General features: G+C 32.2%; 1 protein-coding gene across 2 annotated transcripts in view; it reads left to right on the top strand.

The window, feature by feature from the left end:
* The window catches only part of LOC118183190 (uncharacterized), an 841,429-nt gene that overhangs the window by 140,700 nt on the left and 682,944 nt on the right, over window positions 1-17,785 (top strand). For both annotated transcript variants that reach the window (XM_085808383.1, XM_085808384.1), the window contains one exon: window positions 7,659-7,724. The gene's annotated coding sequence lies outside the window, so the exon portion shown is untranslated. The remainder of the gene's footprint in view (window positions 1-7,658; window positions 7,725-17,785) is intronic.

Genomic DNA, 17,785 nt, shown 5'->3' on the forward strand with positions numbered 1-17,785 from the left:
ATCAAGTTTTTGAAGTTTTTGGAAAAACAGCTGAAAATTACTTTCAGCTGTTTTTCAGATGTTCTGCAGAGTTCTTTACTACAACTCATAGTATCTTAGCCTTTGTAAATTTCAAATTTTATTCTTGATGATAAATATTGTTATAATATTGCATTAGCATCAGTAACACAACATCGCTGCATCAACATTCCTTGGGTAAAGTTTTAATTAAAAAAATGCTAAATAAGCTTTGTTTCAGCTCTAATATTTCGCTAATATTTTCTAAGACTAAGACAAATGAAACTGATACTGGAATGTCTCTCAACATTGCTTGCTGAGATTTTATCTAAATGTGCTAAAAGCTATAATAATAAATGTCAGAACTTTTGTCTTACCTTCTTATATATATATATATATATATATATATATTTGTTTCATGAATACTTCAAAAAATCTTGCTACTAATGATGTAGAAACATATTGTTCTTTATCCCAGAATTGTATAAGAAGATTTCAGGAAGTCTAGAGCTATAAATATCTATAAATGTTGTAAATATTCAAAATAAAGGTATATAAATGTCTCAGAAGCTAGCAAAAAATGTTTCCCATTTCTTTTGTTTTACTTCATAAGCTGCTTCAAAGACCTTTCAAATAAAGCGGATTTCAGTTTAAGTATTTCTGAGGGTCTTTCATTCTAAGCAGAAAACTATCTCACCTAGCCTACAAATTTATCATTCTATTCGATAGGCGTCATTTTCCGCAACCACACACACACTCACCAAAACAATCATTATTATAATAATTTATTAATATATAATAAATATATATATATAGTATAATATATAAATAAATATAGTATAATATATAAATATATATAGTATAATATATAAATAAATATAGTATAATATATAAATATATATAGTATAATCTGTAATGTATAACCTGTAGTATAATCTTTAAATGTGTTATAAATCAAGCTTTAGCTATACATTTTAAAAATTTAGATCATGATGTATTGTGTATAACTTATTGCCGTCGATCAAAATTATGACACGTGCGCTAACTCTGCATCGTTACTCAGAGTAGAAGTGTGTAACGTGATTTCATCCGTTAAGGTTCTTATCTCGATTTGCAAAGCCTTTGAATTCGAATGAAATTGTTACAGACCCTGTATAAAAAAGAAGTTTTTCTAATCATATATTGCAAGTGTATGGGTTTTCTGTTCGCTAGAAGAATATGGAGATAAAAAGTGCTCTTCGATCATTTTCCCTTAAAAACTGTTACTTTGTCACTGCATACCAAACATACTCTTTGTTCTCCATCAGTTTAACCATTTCTCTCCCTCTTTATTTATTTTTTTCTTATGCACATATACATCATTATTTTTTTAATCGTAGTTGTATAATATGCTATTTGCAAAACAATTTTTTTTAAAACTAACATTCCTTATTTTTAATTTTGCAAATAAATAGGCTGCGATGCAAATTCCTATTGAAGACAGAACACAGCTCGAATAAAATGAATACTTTTTTTATTCTGTGTCGCTGCATCCCGGATAATAAGCTATTGGTCCTTTGTAAAAGCACTACATTTGCAAGAGCTGTTTGATTATTTATTGCTAATTTCAGCGTATCCCTGAATTCGGGCTACTTAGCATGAATGTTTATTATTTCCTGTACCTTAGAATCCTTCTTTTTCGAGATGATAGGAAATCACGGAATTCCATTTCCTATTTCTTTATATTTTATGCCTGCGGTATCGCTTAACAATTCAACGTTTGCAATTTTTTCCCACTCAGTTATTAGTCCATTTGATCCTTTTTAATTAAATTTGTTAAGTCATTTCACTAGCGGCGAAAATAATTTTTGTTTCGGTTCTCCAAAGTTTTTCAAACCGAGATAATCAAATCGTGCAAATTCCGAGGCTTATTAATCTTTCCCTTGTCCAGCTGAGCGCAGACTATCCTTCTTGTTTCGCTCAATGGATACAAATTGACTAAATGCTAATTTGGCGTCTGTGATTGTCTTTCCAAGCTTCATTGAGCAAGGGGTTTATTTTTTGAAATGAGAGCTGGGGATGGAAAAAAAAAAATGGATCTTTGCAGCGCTGGAACTGCATTCTTTCTGTCGCTGCAACTTTTTCAGGCGGTATTGATACCCTTCTGGAGAGATTCGACAATCTGTTCCTTTTCAGGGTGGCATCTTTAAATGCATGCGGAGGAAGAATTATTATTAAATATTCTTCACGCTGTTCGAATTCTTTGCGATTTGATGTGTATTGACGAAAGAAAATCTTTTATCGCCAAATTTTTATTGCGGGTCCTTATGCTTGATTTATTTGAATTGATTTATGGGAGTTTGATTTAGTTGTATTGTTTAAAGTGTAAAGCAATTTTCTGTTTTTAGAATATGATCTCGGTGAATGATGTCAGACTGTTATTGCATTTAATCTGTTGTTTTAATTCATTCAAAGGAGGGCTATTAGTTCCACTAATCAATTGATTTTTAAATCCAATTCAAGTCCGTTTCAATAGTTTATCTGAAGGCAGATATTGAAACTTGCAAATCGATTAATAAAAATAAAAGTAAAAAAAAAAGGTAAAAGTAATTTTTTTTATCTGAAAATGTATAAGAAAATTCCTTAGTTATTTCAGTGCATTTGCATGAAGTTCTCAAATGGTAGTTTTTTTTTACATGTATCGTTATTCGATAGAAATGTAGAGCGTATGTTTTCGGATTTGTAAACATTTCTAAAATAACTGTGTTCGTGTAATTTGAAAACTGCCAGAGAAAAATCATCTTGCATGATTATAATTAGACGTTCGCAGAAAAAGATATATTGCTACATTGAAAGTAGACCGATATAACTCAAAAACTGTAATGAAATATTTCTTTGAAGTGAGAGGAATAAATCTTTATTCCATCGCATATAAATTAAATGCTTAAAAAACTGTTTTACTGGACATCTATTAAAACTGAAATACATATGTTAGAAATGTTCGAAATTAAGGAAACGAAAGCTGATTTTTATGGGATATGATAGAGAGAGGCTGAACAAACTTATGTATATCGAAGCACTGAAAGTAAATTAATTCCAGTAGAATTCTTACTACTTTTTTTCAAAGGAGATAATATATTCAATATTCTATTAGAAAATAAATTATTATTTTCTTACTTTGCAGCTTTAGTGGAAATATTAGAAAATATTACTAATAATTATCTTGTATACTAATATATATATATATATATATATATTATGTCCTAAATATTTTATATTAATATGTATAATTTATTTCTAATTTTATTATGAATTATTAAAGCGGCTTTTTCGCTTAATATCTGTTGTTTAGTAAATCATACTCATGCTTTTGTTCAATTTTAATATATGTACATAGTATATATTTCAAAACGGTCTGGTATTGCTTCTTAAGTATTCATCGGGAATGACCAAACTCATTGCTTCTGTAGCCATCTATACAGCAACCCATGCAGAAAGCATGAGTGATATATCGTATTGATGCGCATATTTCTCTCCCTTGCGTCTTTTTTCTCCTAGTTTCTTTAGCATATGATTTCAAAACTTCTGCTTTATCCTAACAGTGTAAAATGTATGCACAAATAGGAAAGTCTAAGCAAAGAATACCATTGAAGCAGGTCAACGACTGTCTAATGTTACACGATGGCTAAATGTCGACTCTTGCGCGGTAAGCCGACAGCAAACCAATTTCTTTCTAACTACTGGTTCATCCTTTCGAACATATACCAAAATGAAGGCCAAGAGTTCCCTCTTCTGCAGATGACCGGTATTTGCGACTTACTGTCCATCGCAATAGAAGTGTAACTCCATCTATATCCGCATTATTTCTGCGATAGGAAGGACAGTGTTAACCACGACAGTACACAGAAGTCTGCAGAAATGTGGTCTTTAAGGCGACAGCATTGTGCATCATGCTTACTTTCCACCTCTGGTGTGAGTGTTTGGATTAGGCATGTAATCATGTAAACTGGACTGAAAATCATTGGCGGTCTGTTTTGTTGACCGATGAGTCCCGCTTTGTTTTACAGAGGGATTCTTGATGTATTTATATAATGAAAGAAGCGAGCACTCGATATCTTCCATTAACATACTGGAAAGGGATACCCGTGCAAGAGACATTGTTCTTGTATGAGGAGGAATGTCTTCAGGCAGGTGTACAGACCTGCATGTGCTGCCATATGGAACTGCCAATGCTCGGAATTACAGACACTGGATCCTATTGTTCATCCGCCCACCAGCGGTTGAGCGGTGAAGTCTCTGAACATTGGTAGCTCGGTCTGAGGTTCGAATCCCGCGAACGGACTGGCTGCATGGGTGTTTTCGTGGTTTTCCCCATGTGTAACGTGTATGCGAGCTTTGGAAAAAGGTCCTCCACGAAGGCATTCCTCCCCTTAGGCAGATAGCCCTCGAGGCTTTGCCGTAATTAAATAACCTAACCTAACCTATTGTTCATCCGTATGCTGCCGCAGTCGGCGATCATTTTGCTAGTAGGTAATGCCCTCCCATACTCTATTCGCTTCGTGCACCTATTTCTTGAAGAAGAAACTGTACTCCAAATGTAAAGGCGAGTACGCTGTCTTGATCTTAATCCCAATAAACATGCGTGGGATGCTCTCAAGAGGCGTATCGCTGGCCTCCAACCCCTTTTTCAAACTTTAGATGGACTTAAAGTTGCTTAGCCTGATCAATGGGCACTGCTACCCAAGCAGCTCATTGACAGCATTATAAACAACACGAGATATCGCTGTTAAGGCTGTTCGGAGTGATCATATTCACTACGGAGAATTTTTTTCGTATTTAATTTGTTTATCCAAATTTACGAAATTTTATGTTCTCCTGTTGATGTCACAAAATGTAAATAATCTGCATATATTTTTCTTGTGTTTTCAAGTTGCAAAGGGCAAGTGCAAATAAATATTATCGCCAAGTCTCGTCCAATCATTTTTTAACTATCACCAGTTTTCCTTTTGTTGTTTAACTTTTGGAATCGAGGGTATAAAATAACAATATCATACAAGTATTTACAATTTATTTGGAAAAAACAAGAATTTACTTGGAAAATAACTGCTTTGGAAAAAGGTAAAAGCTGGAAATACGAAAATGCGCTACGTAATTAAAATAGATGTAGATGAATAAAATTAAATTATAGCATTCTAAAATTAAACATTTAAAACCTGAACTTGAAAAAAAATAGTTTGAGTCAATTTTTACTGCACGCAGTTAAGTAAGGAAAAAAATATTTTCTTTTAAGCAAATTCATTCTATTTTGGCCATATAAAATTAATGAATTTGTTGAACTGAATAAAATTAATGAAAAGCGTACACTTTTTATTGCGCATTACTTAATGCAAGAAATACAGAATAACTTTTCTGGAGTTCTCTCTTGTTTGTATATAAGGCAGAATGAGATTTATTTTTAATAAATTAAGTAATTAACAGTAGTTGGAATTTTATCTTTCTGTAGATCTCTTCTGTGTATTAAATAAATTGACTATAATTTACTGTACTGTATAAATAAACCGTTATCTAGCAGACAAATTATTACGTCCTGAACTATATGGTGTTAGCATGTGGGTATTACCAACTTTTGTCGCGTAATAAATAGGCAGAAATATATTAACTTGAACTATACGGACTATGTTGTAATATAAATAGTGTCTCCGTTAATACAGTACTTAACAAAATATCCGTTATTACAGTACTTAACAAAATAACTTCTCGCATCAATTTCTATGTTTTTGCTACACCTAACGAAAGGCAACAAGTGTTGCGTCATCTGTCAGAGGTATGTTAAAATGCTCGTTAGGGCCTTACTGTGATAAGTCATCTTCCAGTACTTTTCAACATGATATTTAGAATAAGATTAATGTTGTTTGATTATAGCGTTTTGCACTGTAAAATATATTTATAGTACAAAGACTAATTTTAAAAACTATATATTTCGGAAAGAAATGCAGTTGAAATTATTTCCATTAACCTGAAAATTCATTGTTGATTTTAAACATCAAATACCTTTATTAAGTTATCAATTTTATGTACATTCGTAGAAAATGCTTCACTTGGAAATCTTTCTGTAACGGCGTACAGGTGTCATTTTTTGTATGAAAGAAGTAATATACTATTAGGGTTGTGTGTGAATTAAAGAACAACCTCCTTGGGAAATTATATTTTTATTAATACATTATTCGTTTGCTGTCAGTAATATTTATGTTTTTTGTCTTCAGTATAGAAGTGAAAAAGTCTTGTTATATAACATTTTAGTATTTCATAGATTTTACCTTAATATTTTTTGAACTTGGATTGAACCCTGTTTTATTTTGCATTCAAGCCGATTGTCTTTTGCCGTCTAAACTCTTATGAACACGTTTTCTTTTTCCTTTTTATTTATTTGTCTACCTACTCATTTATTTAATTATTTTTCAGGTCATAAAAAATTCTTCTGTTGTGCAGTGCGAATACAAAAATTTTTCAGTTTTTAAAAAAAATATTTCTAATTAATGATAGATTATCATTTACTTCTCTTTTAGTGTGAAATTTAAATAACTTATCGCTTTTCAACTTGGTTAGAATTGTAGTATTCTGAAATGAATTCATCGTAAATAAAACATGTGTTATCTTTTATCGGAATTCGGAAGAGAAAAGAAAATAATCATTAAAATTAAGGTTAATAAACATTTTTCTTATTGTAATTTATGAATATTCATCATTAATTAAATTCCAGATCCAAGTCGAAATAGACCTCGAGGTATAGGAATTTTTATTCTCTTAACCGCAATTAATATGAGAGCGTTTGAACTATTAAATGATTTTAATTACCTCACCACTTTTCTCATAATTTGCAGTTTGTAGTTAAAAGGAAAGGAGGGATGTTATATCCTGCCTTAGACTGTTTTTATCTGTGAATTTTTTAAACCAGTATTCAGAAATGCTTCTTTTGATAATTGAAAACAAAACAAAAAAAAAAAAAAAAAAAAAAGAAGGGGGGAAAAGAATGAAAGAAGAAGAAAATGGTGACTGTTGTGTATATATGAATGCTTTCTGTAACTTTATCAAGAAACAGATTTTGATCTATTAGGTGGGGCAAAATGCTCCTCTATTAATAGGTTTCTGGTCATGCATATTTATAAGTATATTAAAAGCAGGTCTTTGTCATTGCATAGAAATAATACTGCTCTTCAATCTGAAATTTGAAGAGAAAAATCTTGCACATCTAGAGGTATTTGAAAACTGCATATCAGCTAAAAATGCTGCTTTTCAAAACTCACCTGTAAAATCTCATTTCTGGAAAAGAAAGAAAGTAATAAAATAAACTGACAGCAGAAACGAAGATGTTATAATCTTAAAACACTTCATTAAAAAGAAAACTGAAAGTAGTTTTCCCGTTTCGTCGTATTGCTTTTGTTCGTACTTATATTCTGAAAAATCTCTGCAAGATTATTCCTTCTTCAGTGCTGCTATTTATTTAATATGAAGTAAACAGTGGATTTAGCATTTTCTCATTTATAATAATATAAGAATCTCTCTAACTAGAGTATACAATAGGAATTTAATTAGCCATCTTGATTGGCAAGTAAAGTCTAATCATTTAGAATGAACCTTAGTTAAGACTTTTGTGACTGATTTAATTTCTTTTCCTTTCTCAGGTACTCCATTTGAATGGAATGTTCACCCAGCTGACAAGCGTCTCCTGACTTGCACTACGATCTCAGGTACGTTATAATTTAAAAACGTTTAGAGGGTTAACTTCATTATTTCCTTATCTTTTAGTTTTATTAATAGAAATTTGTATGAACGCTGCGTAAATTTAAAAAAAAATAATTGATAGGTTATCTAGTTTAATTTTAATAAAATTAGTATTTTGCGATATTACTGTTGAATTGAGTTTTATGGTTTAAGTGCGAAGAACATGATATTTAATAAATAAAGGTAACACGCAAAACATAAAAAAACGCCCCTTTGGGCGTAATATAAAATCTGAAAGCTTTCAGATTAAAAAAAAATATTTGTAGTCCAAAGGGGCTTTATCCCTGAAGGACTATTGTTTATTTTATTTATTTATTTGTAAGAATCCTTTTCTTTTTAAGTCTTTTATATTATTATTATTTTTTTTTTTTACTCTTACTTGTGCTTAATTTTAAATATATATTACTTGCAATCGCAAGTAGTATAGCAAAATAATTTAGGTTAAATCAGAATCATATGCATGAGGATTTCCAATGTTCCGTGGTACAAAATTTAAACTCCTATTCCTAAATCACTCATTTATAGAAAACAGTGATATCTATGCAGTCCACGAGAAACAGACGCGGATCCAGATAAACATTTAATGAGGATCCCCCGTGATACTTATGATGTAGGCAACGTGTTTAAAAAGCCTTCCTCAATTATTTCATTTTGAAAGTAGTGTTACCATAATTCACGATGTAAAATATACAGCCGTTAATGCTTTCTTTGTATTCAGAAGTCGTAGCTTACTATTCAATTAAGTTTTTTTTATTTATATTAGTGTATACATATTTACGGAAGTGTTGTTTTAGGTACATAAAGGAGAACTTCAATCTGTATTCTCCAAACTTAATCTAACATTTAAATTCAGCTTTGACTGAAAGTAAAATTTTATTGCAATTATTTAGCCTAAATTGCTTAAGCCCTTTAATTGGAGTTTCTTGCGTGTGTGTTTCGTGCATTGCTCCTCCTCCCGCAATTCTATTGTTTCTTAAAACTGAGAATTAGTTTATACCTGTATTGCTCGAAATTGAATTTTCATTTCCGACAACGATGCTTGTACCCAGTTGTTTTAGCTGACAAAACCTTTCATAAATTGTACATAGAATTTAAAAAAAGAACTCCAGCCAGAAGCGCTATACTTAAGTGTGTAAATTATCTTCTGATGTTGCTGATTTGTTCGAAAAACGCGAGAATGAAGGGAATGAGTTCTTTTCTCTTCGAGTGTTCTTCCAAAGCAGTATTATTCGATGTATTATTCAGATTACGTAACCATTGAATTTCTTGCTTGTGTTCAGTAATTTATGACTTTTGTTTATATCTACCGTCTTAATTGCATTGTTTGGTAACTGCTAGTCTTAATCAGCGTTTATACTTCCTTAGTATCAGAAAAGTGTGGATTCCTCTGTTTCTAGCATTATTCGTTTCTAAACCCTTCTTCGTAAGTCTAGCCTGAGGCTCGGGGCGGCTTATTAAAGTGCAATCTAGCACACGCAAATACTGTAATTTATGAAATCTTCTTTGAAATTTGCGTTGTGTGTGTTTTTTCGGGTGACTGGCGCCGCCGACATCGTCTTCGCCTTTTGTCTTTCCCTCGCTAATCCCTTCCAGTCCCGCCTTAGAATTGAGGGTTTCAAATAGAGCAATCCGCGATTTATTTGCTCGCATAATTTTGTCTTTTGATCGTTTTGTCTTCGTAATTCGTGAGACGAAGGCTCGTTATTCGAATAAGGATATCCAAATTACTGAGACAGTTTTTGGTGCCCGCCTAATGAACGTTGAGCTCGTTTCGGTTTCGGCTGTTCCTTTATTTCTTGCTGTTGTTTGTGCTTCGGTGCATAAATTGTGGAAAATATTAGAGAATGGAAATATTTAATCCCAAACTGGGCGCCCGTTGCTGTGAGCACTTAATCTAAGTTCGCACCTGAGTTTCATAAAGTGGAATTATTGGAACTCCCTCTTTTGCTTGGGGTTATTTTGCTGTGGCGGATGCTTTTTATTTCGCGAATGCCTGCGAGACGCTCCCAAAAGAGGAATTATTGTTGTTAGTGCCATTGTCGTCTTCGTCGTTTCGTTTAAATTATGTATCTATATTTTCTTCATGTCTCAAGCTCTGGTTGGGAGTTGTTTCCACTTTATTTTCCGCTATTGTTTGTGGTGTTTAAGATGCATTTTTATTTTTATTTATTTTTTTATTAATAAAGTAACGAGAGGTATTAAAATCATTTAATAGATAGAAAATACGCATTTTATGAGACTCGAGGGCTTATCTGAGCTACATTTTTACTTGTTTGTAGTGTGATTATTTAAAAAAAAAAGAATGCAAATATTATGTGCGATCACAAACATTCTATTGAAATGAAAACTGAATATTTATTGAAACATGTAAGTTAAGGAAGAAAGTTTTGAAAGCAGAATTTCTAAAAAATTACCCTATGTAATCTTAAATTGCCTAAACTATAATTAAGGTATGCCTTAAACTTGTCCATTTTTAGAAGATGAGTCAAACATGTAATTTTAAAGAAATTGCAATTGAATTCTGCTCTTTTCTTTTTTAATGGAATGTGAGCACTTTCAGAAACTATTGTTTGCCTTCAGGAACATTCCCGGCCAAGAAATGTGACTAATAAAATTTCTTCTGTTTTACTTATAACTAGTGTTAAGCGAATGGATTATATTTATATATTTTGAAAATTTGTATCTAATTGCGTAATTTTTGTCGCTTGCTAAGTTTTAATTTAAATATAAAGGGGGATACATCTTTTGTTTCTAGTTTTATTTCTAGTTTTTTGACGCATCAAACTTAGCGTGGGGGATGCGTTTTATAACTAATAATTTTTTTAAAAAATTTTTATACTTGTGCCAGTTTTCTAAATAGTTACACATGGGTTTCTTATTTTAGCTCAGTATAATTTTTACGCGTTTTTGTTTTTAATTTGCCAAAAAAAAATTAATAATGTTTGAGTGTTTTAACTCTACGCCTTTATTAAAAGCTGCTTCTTTAAAGTTAATTCTTCAAATCACATTGTAAAAGAAAACTGTGAATAAGATGCGATCGGTCTTTTAAAATTAGGTGCTTGCTTTCAGCTGTACTTTCCAATAACCATAAGCAAATATTGTTAAATAAGTACAATATAGTATCCGTTTCATTCCCACCTTATTTGTTTTATACTGCTAGATTTAAGATTCTGAAAATCTTTTATAATATGGCAGGAGAAGGAGGGGAAAAAAGTAAAACTTTTCAAATGAACCGTTTTAATGATTTTGAAACACTGTGCTATCAAGACACATGATTCAAAGTCTTTTTGCATTTTTGAATCATTAAAACACCCTTCCTGAGCTCTAAAAAAGCTACTCTTAATGATTGAGTATCGCGTATACAGAACTCTGCAGCAGGTTTTTTCCCCGGCTTTCCAACCTCAAGAATTAAAATATTCAAGAACTGCCTGCATAAAGTCGTGAGCTGTAACTGTCAGAGTTTTGAATTAAAGTTATGCAAAATAGAAAAAAGAGTCAAAGTATTTCGTATGAATTGCGGAGTTTCACATGCACTGCATGAAATTAAGTTCGCTGTTTCATTCTGAAGTTTGTGGTAACAAAAACCTGTGTGTGTTCTGATATCTGAGGTTATACTTGTCCCTTCTTTTTCAACCATGAATATTAATGCAATGCATCTGTATACGAGGGGAAAACCATTATGCTTTTCGGAAACAGAGCTTCCCAACGTAAAGAGGTAATTTTAAATATTAAGAATAAAATAAAATAAAATACGCCTGAAAACTCTGAGATGTTGCCAAATGTATGTAAAAGTATGGAGTTAAGTGCTTAGAAAATATTACATTTTTGATGCAAGTAGAAATATATATACACACACATATGCACATATTACACTATTTCATTCGTAGAGTCGTTGTTTATTTTGTATGTAGTATATTATTATAGCGCCGTTCAACTGGTTTAGTGAGGATGACTGCCGTGTCAAAGGACTCGGGCTCGAATCCCGGACAAGGCATAATGTTTGTAAACGTATAGTGCCTGTGCAGCATGGGGGCACTGTAAATATGCGGCGAACCAAAATCCTCTCGAGAGGTTGCTGGTAGGGAAAGAGGGAATGAAGACCTTCGGACCCATTTCCCCCGGGGTGCTCTCCTTCAGAATTGCCAACGACAGCGCAATCTTGTTGCACTCCTTGCCACGATGGATTTCGTAGGCTTGTTCTGATGTTGCTGTCAGACAAGTGAGATAAGTCACAACAAACAACATATTATTATAGCACTTCAAAGTTCAATTTTCTGTTCCTTTTAAAGGTGACCAAATAATTTTTACCGTGAAGTCAGAAAAAAATGGAATTATAAATTTACATTAAAGTCGACATTAAATGAAATTAGGAATGTGTTTTTACTGCTGTGTTATCTCAATTGGTGCGTGATATTTGCGATACATTCCATACTCGTCATTTGTAATATTTGCGATTCTCTTCTTATGTTTTTACTTTTCTTCTCGTATAATGTTAATAAGAATTAGTTCCTGTTAGGCACTATATCGAAACCTGTAACATGCATGAGATGCATTCCATAATTCAGTAATTTAATCTGCAGAGCTATTTTAGAGTTTTTGACAACACAGAAACGTGATAAGGTTACTATGCCTTCCGCGAGATTCGAATTCTGGACTTTACTGCTGCCAGCCAGACATGCTATACCAATTACATAATAATGGAAATAGCATACGCCCGGAATTATTCGAGTGCATTGTGCTATAGAGATAGCGCAGTTTGTGCTCATTGGATGCATAAAATTTTCTTTCTGATTAGAATAGACTTTTTTTTTTAAATTAAAGCCACAATACTACTTAAATAACATGTAACATCTTATCTTAATATGTAATATCTAATTCTTAATTCTTAATGCTGGTAACTGAGCAGATATCTTCAACTGATATCTGAATCTTGTAATTTATGTCAACCACGTTTTGGGACAGTCTTTTCTCACTAATGTTCTAGTTTTGCGCATAGCTTCTCTAAGGTTAACACATAAGTGCTTCATATTGTAGCCGTAATAAATATTTCGGGATATATTTTAACGATCTTTTAAAATCAAATACAGTTTTAATCTAGAGCAGTGGTTCTCAATTTGTTTTGCCCCATGCACCCCTTTTACAAAAGTTAAAGGTCACCAAAATTCTTTCCAAAACTCGAAAAATACAAATATGCATTTATTTAGATTTAGATTATTTTTAACGTGTTTTATAATTAAACATAAAAAAGTATAGAAAATATTGATAAATATCAAAACTTGAAAGAAAGTAGTTTTTTTATATCCATGAGTTAAAATGTACTTGAAAAAAAAAAAAAAAAAAAAAAAAAAAAAAAAAAAAAAAAATCTTAAAGCTTTCAGATTTTAAATTACGTCCAAAGGGGCGTTTTTTTAACGTTTTGTGTATTACCTTTATTTATTAAATATCATGCTCTTTGCACTTAAATCATAAAATTCAGTTCAACAGCAATGTCGCAAAATAATTTTAAAATGAGCCTATCTTTAGAATTTCCGATACACAGTTCCGCTCGCTGGAAATAAAAATGTTTTTTACCCCCCCCCCCCCGTTGAGTGTTGCCATTGCTCGCTTTTAAATCGTTGAGTTTGTTAATAAAAAAATTCGTTAAAGTTTTACAGAATATTAATAAAACAAATATTAATAAAACGATAGTAAAACAAATTCCAAATTTCAAATTTGGGCTTTCAGATGCCCATATTCGCAGTAGGATTAAGTCATTCAAAATTGGATGGCACTAGGTACCGTTGTTTTATCACAATGCGAGAAACATATATACATTTATGCAGTTTCTTCATTATTTAATTTCTTCAAATATAATACAGGGCGATAGTATTTGGTGGCAAGGATTTGAAAAGTGATTAAAGTTTTCAACGCAAAATCGCAAAACGAAAACAATAATCCTTCAGGGACAAAGCCCCTTTGAACTAATAAAAAGCTGACCTCATCTCTCCCTTGAAACTATGAAATTCCTCTCCGGTTGAAAATCCCTAATCTAGAATCACGTACTTATAATAAAACTAATCTACAAAATTTTTAATTGAGTATGTTAGGGGCAAATTGAAAAATCTGCTATTGTGAATTGACATTGCATACAATATACGAGTTTTCCATTATGCTGGTAACATGCATTCACTTATGTATGTAACAGTTTAGAAGTTGATGATGAAGCGAAAAACATGGTTACTAGTGATCGAGCTTGGTGCATAGAGATTGTTTTTGGAATATCGCCTAGGAAAAGAAATTATGAAAATTAATAAAATAGTGAATATTAATAAAATAGTGAAGTAAAATTTATGAACGTCCATTTTTATGAAAAGATTCATTAAAATTCAGGAATTGTCCATTGAAAGGAAATAATTCATTAAAAGTGATATCTTGGCAAAACTAAAATGTTAGCTATATTTTAAAATTAGAGTAAACAAAAATACAGTAAACAGAAGTAAAAATTGGAACAATTATTACTATTAATTGTAAATTAATTGACTTTTCAAGGGCAACATATCAATCCGATTGAATTACAGTAATAATTAATAGAAGCAAATGCGTTTCATCGTCTTGTCATGCAAACACTAATCATTTTCTTTTCCAATGGCGGGCGCTTGCCTTTTCGATATTGGCCACTCCCAATATTGGCCGGAAGTGGTGGCGATTTTATTGTGCAAGCACCTAACAAGCGGTCGTCGTTGCCTTCTTTGAAGGAAAGGACAGTTACAACCAGGCCTTCAATTTATCAAAGTCTGTATGTATGTATTTTGGTGTAGAAAGAAATTATTTTGCTTTCTTTAGATACATTGTTAGCTCTCCTCATCAGTAATCTGCTTTTATGCAATTATTAAATATTTATACTGATAAATAAAATTAACTTAAAGCATAAAAATCTTAATTACATATTTTGTCCTTCTCAGGTGAAGTGTTGCTATAATAACAGATGGTTCAAGATTTTGTCTTCATGTTCTGCTGAGTAAAGAGAACGCTGTGTCTGTACTTATGTTTTTGACTATAGCTTAAAGATGACTCATTAAAAATGACTTGATTTCGAGAAACAAACTTCGGTGTCGTCTACGAGAAATATTAATTGAAAGGCCTCATACCAAGGTAGTAATGGAGCATGATGGGATTGCCTTAACCAGCTTTAAGAAATTGGTCTTAACAAGACTGTTGTTTGTTTTTCTTTTTGGAAAACAGTAGACTTCCTGGTGTTAATTAGTCACGAAAAGCGTTTCAGAAAAAAGTTAGCGATAAATACCATCCATCAAACGCCCGTATATTCATACATGCTTTACGTGATATTTTCCATATATAATTGCTTTTTTAAACTTTCTAATGGCTTTGCTGTTCCACTTGTCTGGAATCTTCATCGCATAAATATGCATTTAGAATTAACAACTCTACGCTTTTGGGATTGTTTGAAATAATATTATGCATGCTTTATAGGCGTTTACATTGCTGTCAAAATATAGAAGGGATTGCTTATATAGAAAAAATATCGAATGGATTGCTAAATTGCTTTAAAATTTTAAAATATGCATTGTGCATACTATATATGTGTGTGTGCCGTACATTGCGTTAACAAACTAACTACACCTTTATTTTTAAACCGATGTAATTAAAAATTTAGCTCAATAGGATTTCAATAAATAATGAAAGCAGAATATGTTTTAAAGTCGCTTTCTATTTACGACTTTATCTGCATCTCTGAGGACGTATATATTTTAAATGCGAGCTTAGTGTTAAAATATCAGATGAGGTAATAAAGATATCTATTTTATGCCTCCAGAATTCACACTGTATTACTAAAGCCGCAAGTCATCTTTTCCTTCTCTGCAACTTACTTTAGTTTTCGTATGTAAATGGCTCAGTGCTCAGGAATGGCGACGGTAAAAAAAAAAAAAATGCCCTTCGTTTTACAGGTAGTGAGCATTCTAACCATTACCTGTCTACAACGAGCTTATTTGATATTAAACTTAGCAAATGTTCTCCAGTTTCGGAGTCATCATTTTCTGCTATTACCCCGTTGTTTCAAACCATGTGTATTTAGCTCTCAGAGAAATTTTCGTATTTTAAATTATTGCGTTTCCTAACTCACGTATTAAAAAGAAATCAGGAGTGTTTTTTTTTTTTTTTTGCCATCATCTCTCGAGGCATTCTCTCTCTCTTTCTCTTTTCTCAGACTTTTCTTTTCTGTCTTTCTTTTTAGGCGAGTGCCGATGTCAGTAAATTGTTCCGCGATAAAACACTCTTCATAATCACTCGAGGTCACTTTCAGCAGCAAACAGCACTTGAGCTGTATGCTCATCTTATTTGTTTGTTTTCCCCAGGAAAAATTTGTATTCCTTTCCACTTAGCTTAGCTTAGTTCCATCCCTCTATTAGCGCACCTATCTTATTTCCCTTTGATCCCCGAAACACTCGACTTTTTCGTTTTCGATTGTAGATGGAGCTCGTGTCGAGCTTTTGAAGTTTTCTCCGACCAAAAATTTTATTTTTATCTTAGACTATTTTCTAATTATGTCGGAAGAGGCCATTCTTCATCCTCCCCCGTCCGCTTTCTCGTCAAGAATTTGTCCTCCCCCCTCCCTACCTTTCCGCCTTTCCCTGTATTTGGGGGATTTTTGCGCGAAAAGAAAAGTTCGGAGCTGGCGCAATTAAATACATACCGCAAACTAATTGAAGCAGTAAGATTAAAAACCTTCCGCTGGAGTTCCAACTATTTATGTTACGTTATAGGCTCGTGTTCATATTTTGTGCTTACATATGCATGAAGAACACTTCTGTTAAGGAAAATGACCTTTCTTCCTTATGATAGTGAGCGAGAAAACTCTGCGGATCTACTAACAGAGGCTCGTGATTTCACTTTCATTACTTGCGTGATATGGGTGCGACCTATCTGACAGAAATAAATTTTTCGTGTTAAAATTATGATTTAATTCAATCTAATTAATCTAATAACTATTAAATGTATTTTGTCAGTTTTCGAAACCAGGGAAGATTAAAAGGAAATTATAAAATTGCTATATATAGTGGTGCAGAATTAGTTTTTTTTTATTATTTGAAATGTAAACTTAAATAAAACAACTTGGATCAATAAGGAATGCATGTTAGAAACATCGCAATTTTATTGATAATTGAGACCCTATGACAATACGATTTTATTTATCGTGACACGATTTGGGGCCTTAAATAAAACTTACCTTAACTGTTATCGTAATCAATTCATTAGTAATAATAATAATTGATTAGTAATGAAGGATTATCATTCAGTTTTTTTTAATCCATGTCCTGTCGGTATTTACTTGAATACCAGTCTGGTTTTCGTTACAAAATCCTCCACGAAGGCGTTCTTCCTCTCAAGCAGATAGCCTTTTCGTACTCTGCCATATTCGAATTGTATTTAAATTCGTAATACACGGCAATACAATTATAAATAATTACCATTTGTCGTTTGCAAGATCATTCTGTCAATTTTTTTAATCAGTTATATTATTGTTATGGTTTTTCTGTACTCGTTCTTTTCGTAGGCTTTCTTTAAATTGCAAATTAATTTAAAGTATAAACAACGGTTAGTTTTAAAATTTATCGGAGAGCAATTGACAACTTAGACTGACTTCTGACTCAGCTTTGTATTTCTGCTGTTTGCATTAGCTTGCCTGCTGATACTGTGAATTACATTCAATTTACTTTGAATTTGCGGTGAGAAGCTATTATTCTACCAGCAATTAAGTGGAAATCGTATTTCTGTTAATTTCAGTTTGTTTAACCACCAGGTTGACTTATTATTAGGTACTTTTTATGTGGATTTTACTTTAATCGTGATATTTCTAGCTAGAGAGTTAGACGGGACGGAAGTTCGTTCGGCAGTTTTTCTCGGTTCCTTTTGTGAGACAGGTACTTCAGATTTGGTTCCTTTGGTGAGACGGGTACTTCAGATTAATACCGTAACCTTTTAAGCTTTCTTCTTTAAACAAAATAATATAATGATTGCAGTAATAAGC

This window comes from Stegodyphus dumicola, chromosome X1 (genome assembly GCF_044657685.1).
Source record: "Stegodyphus dumicola isolate Sdum_Otavi_A_Nest chromosome X1, ASM4465768v1".
In the NCBI taxonomy this organism is placed as follows: Eukaryota; Metazoa; Arthropoda; class Arachnida; order Araneae; family Eresidae; genus Stegodyphus; species Stegodyphus dumicola.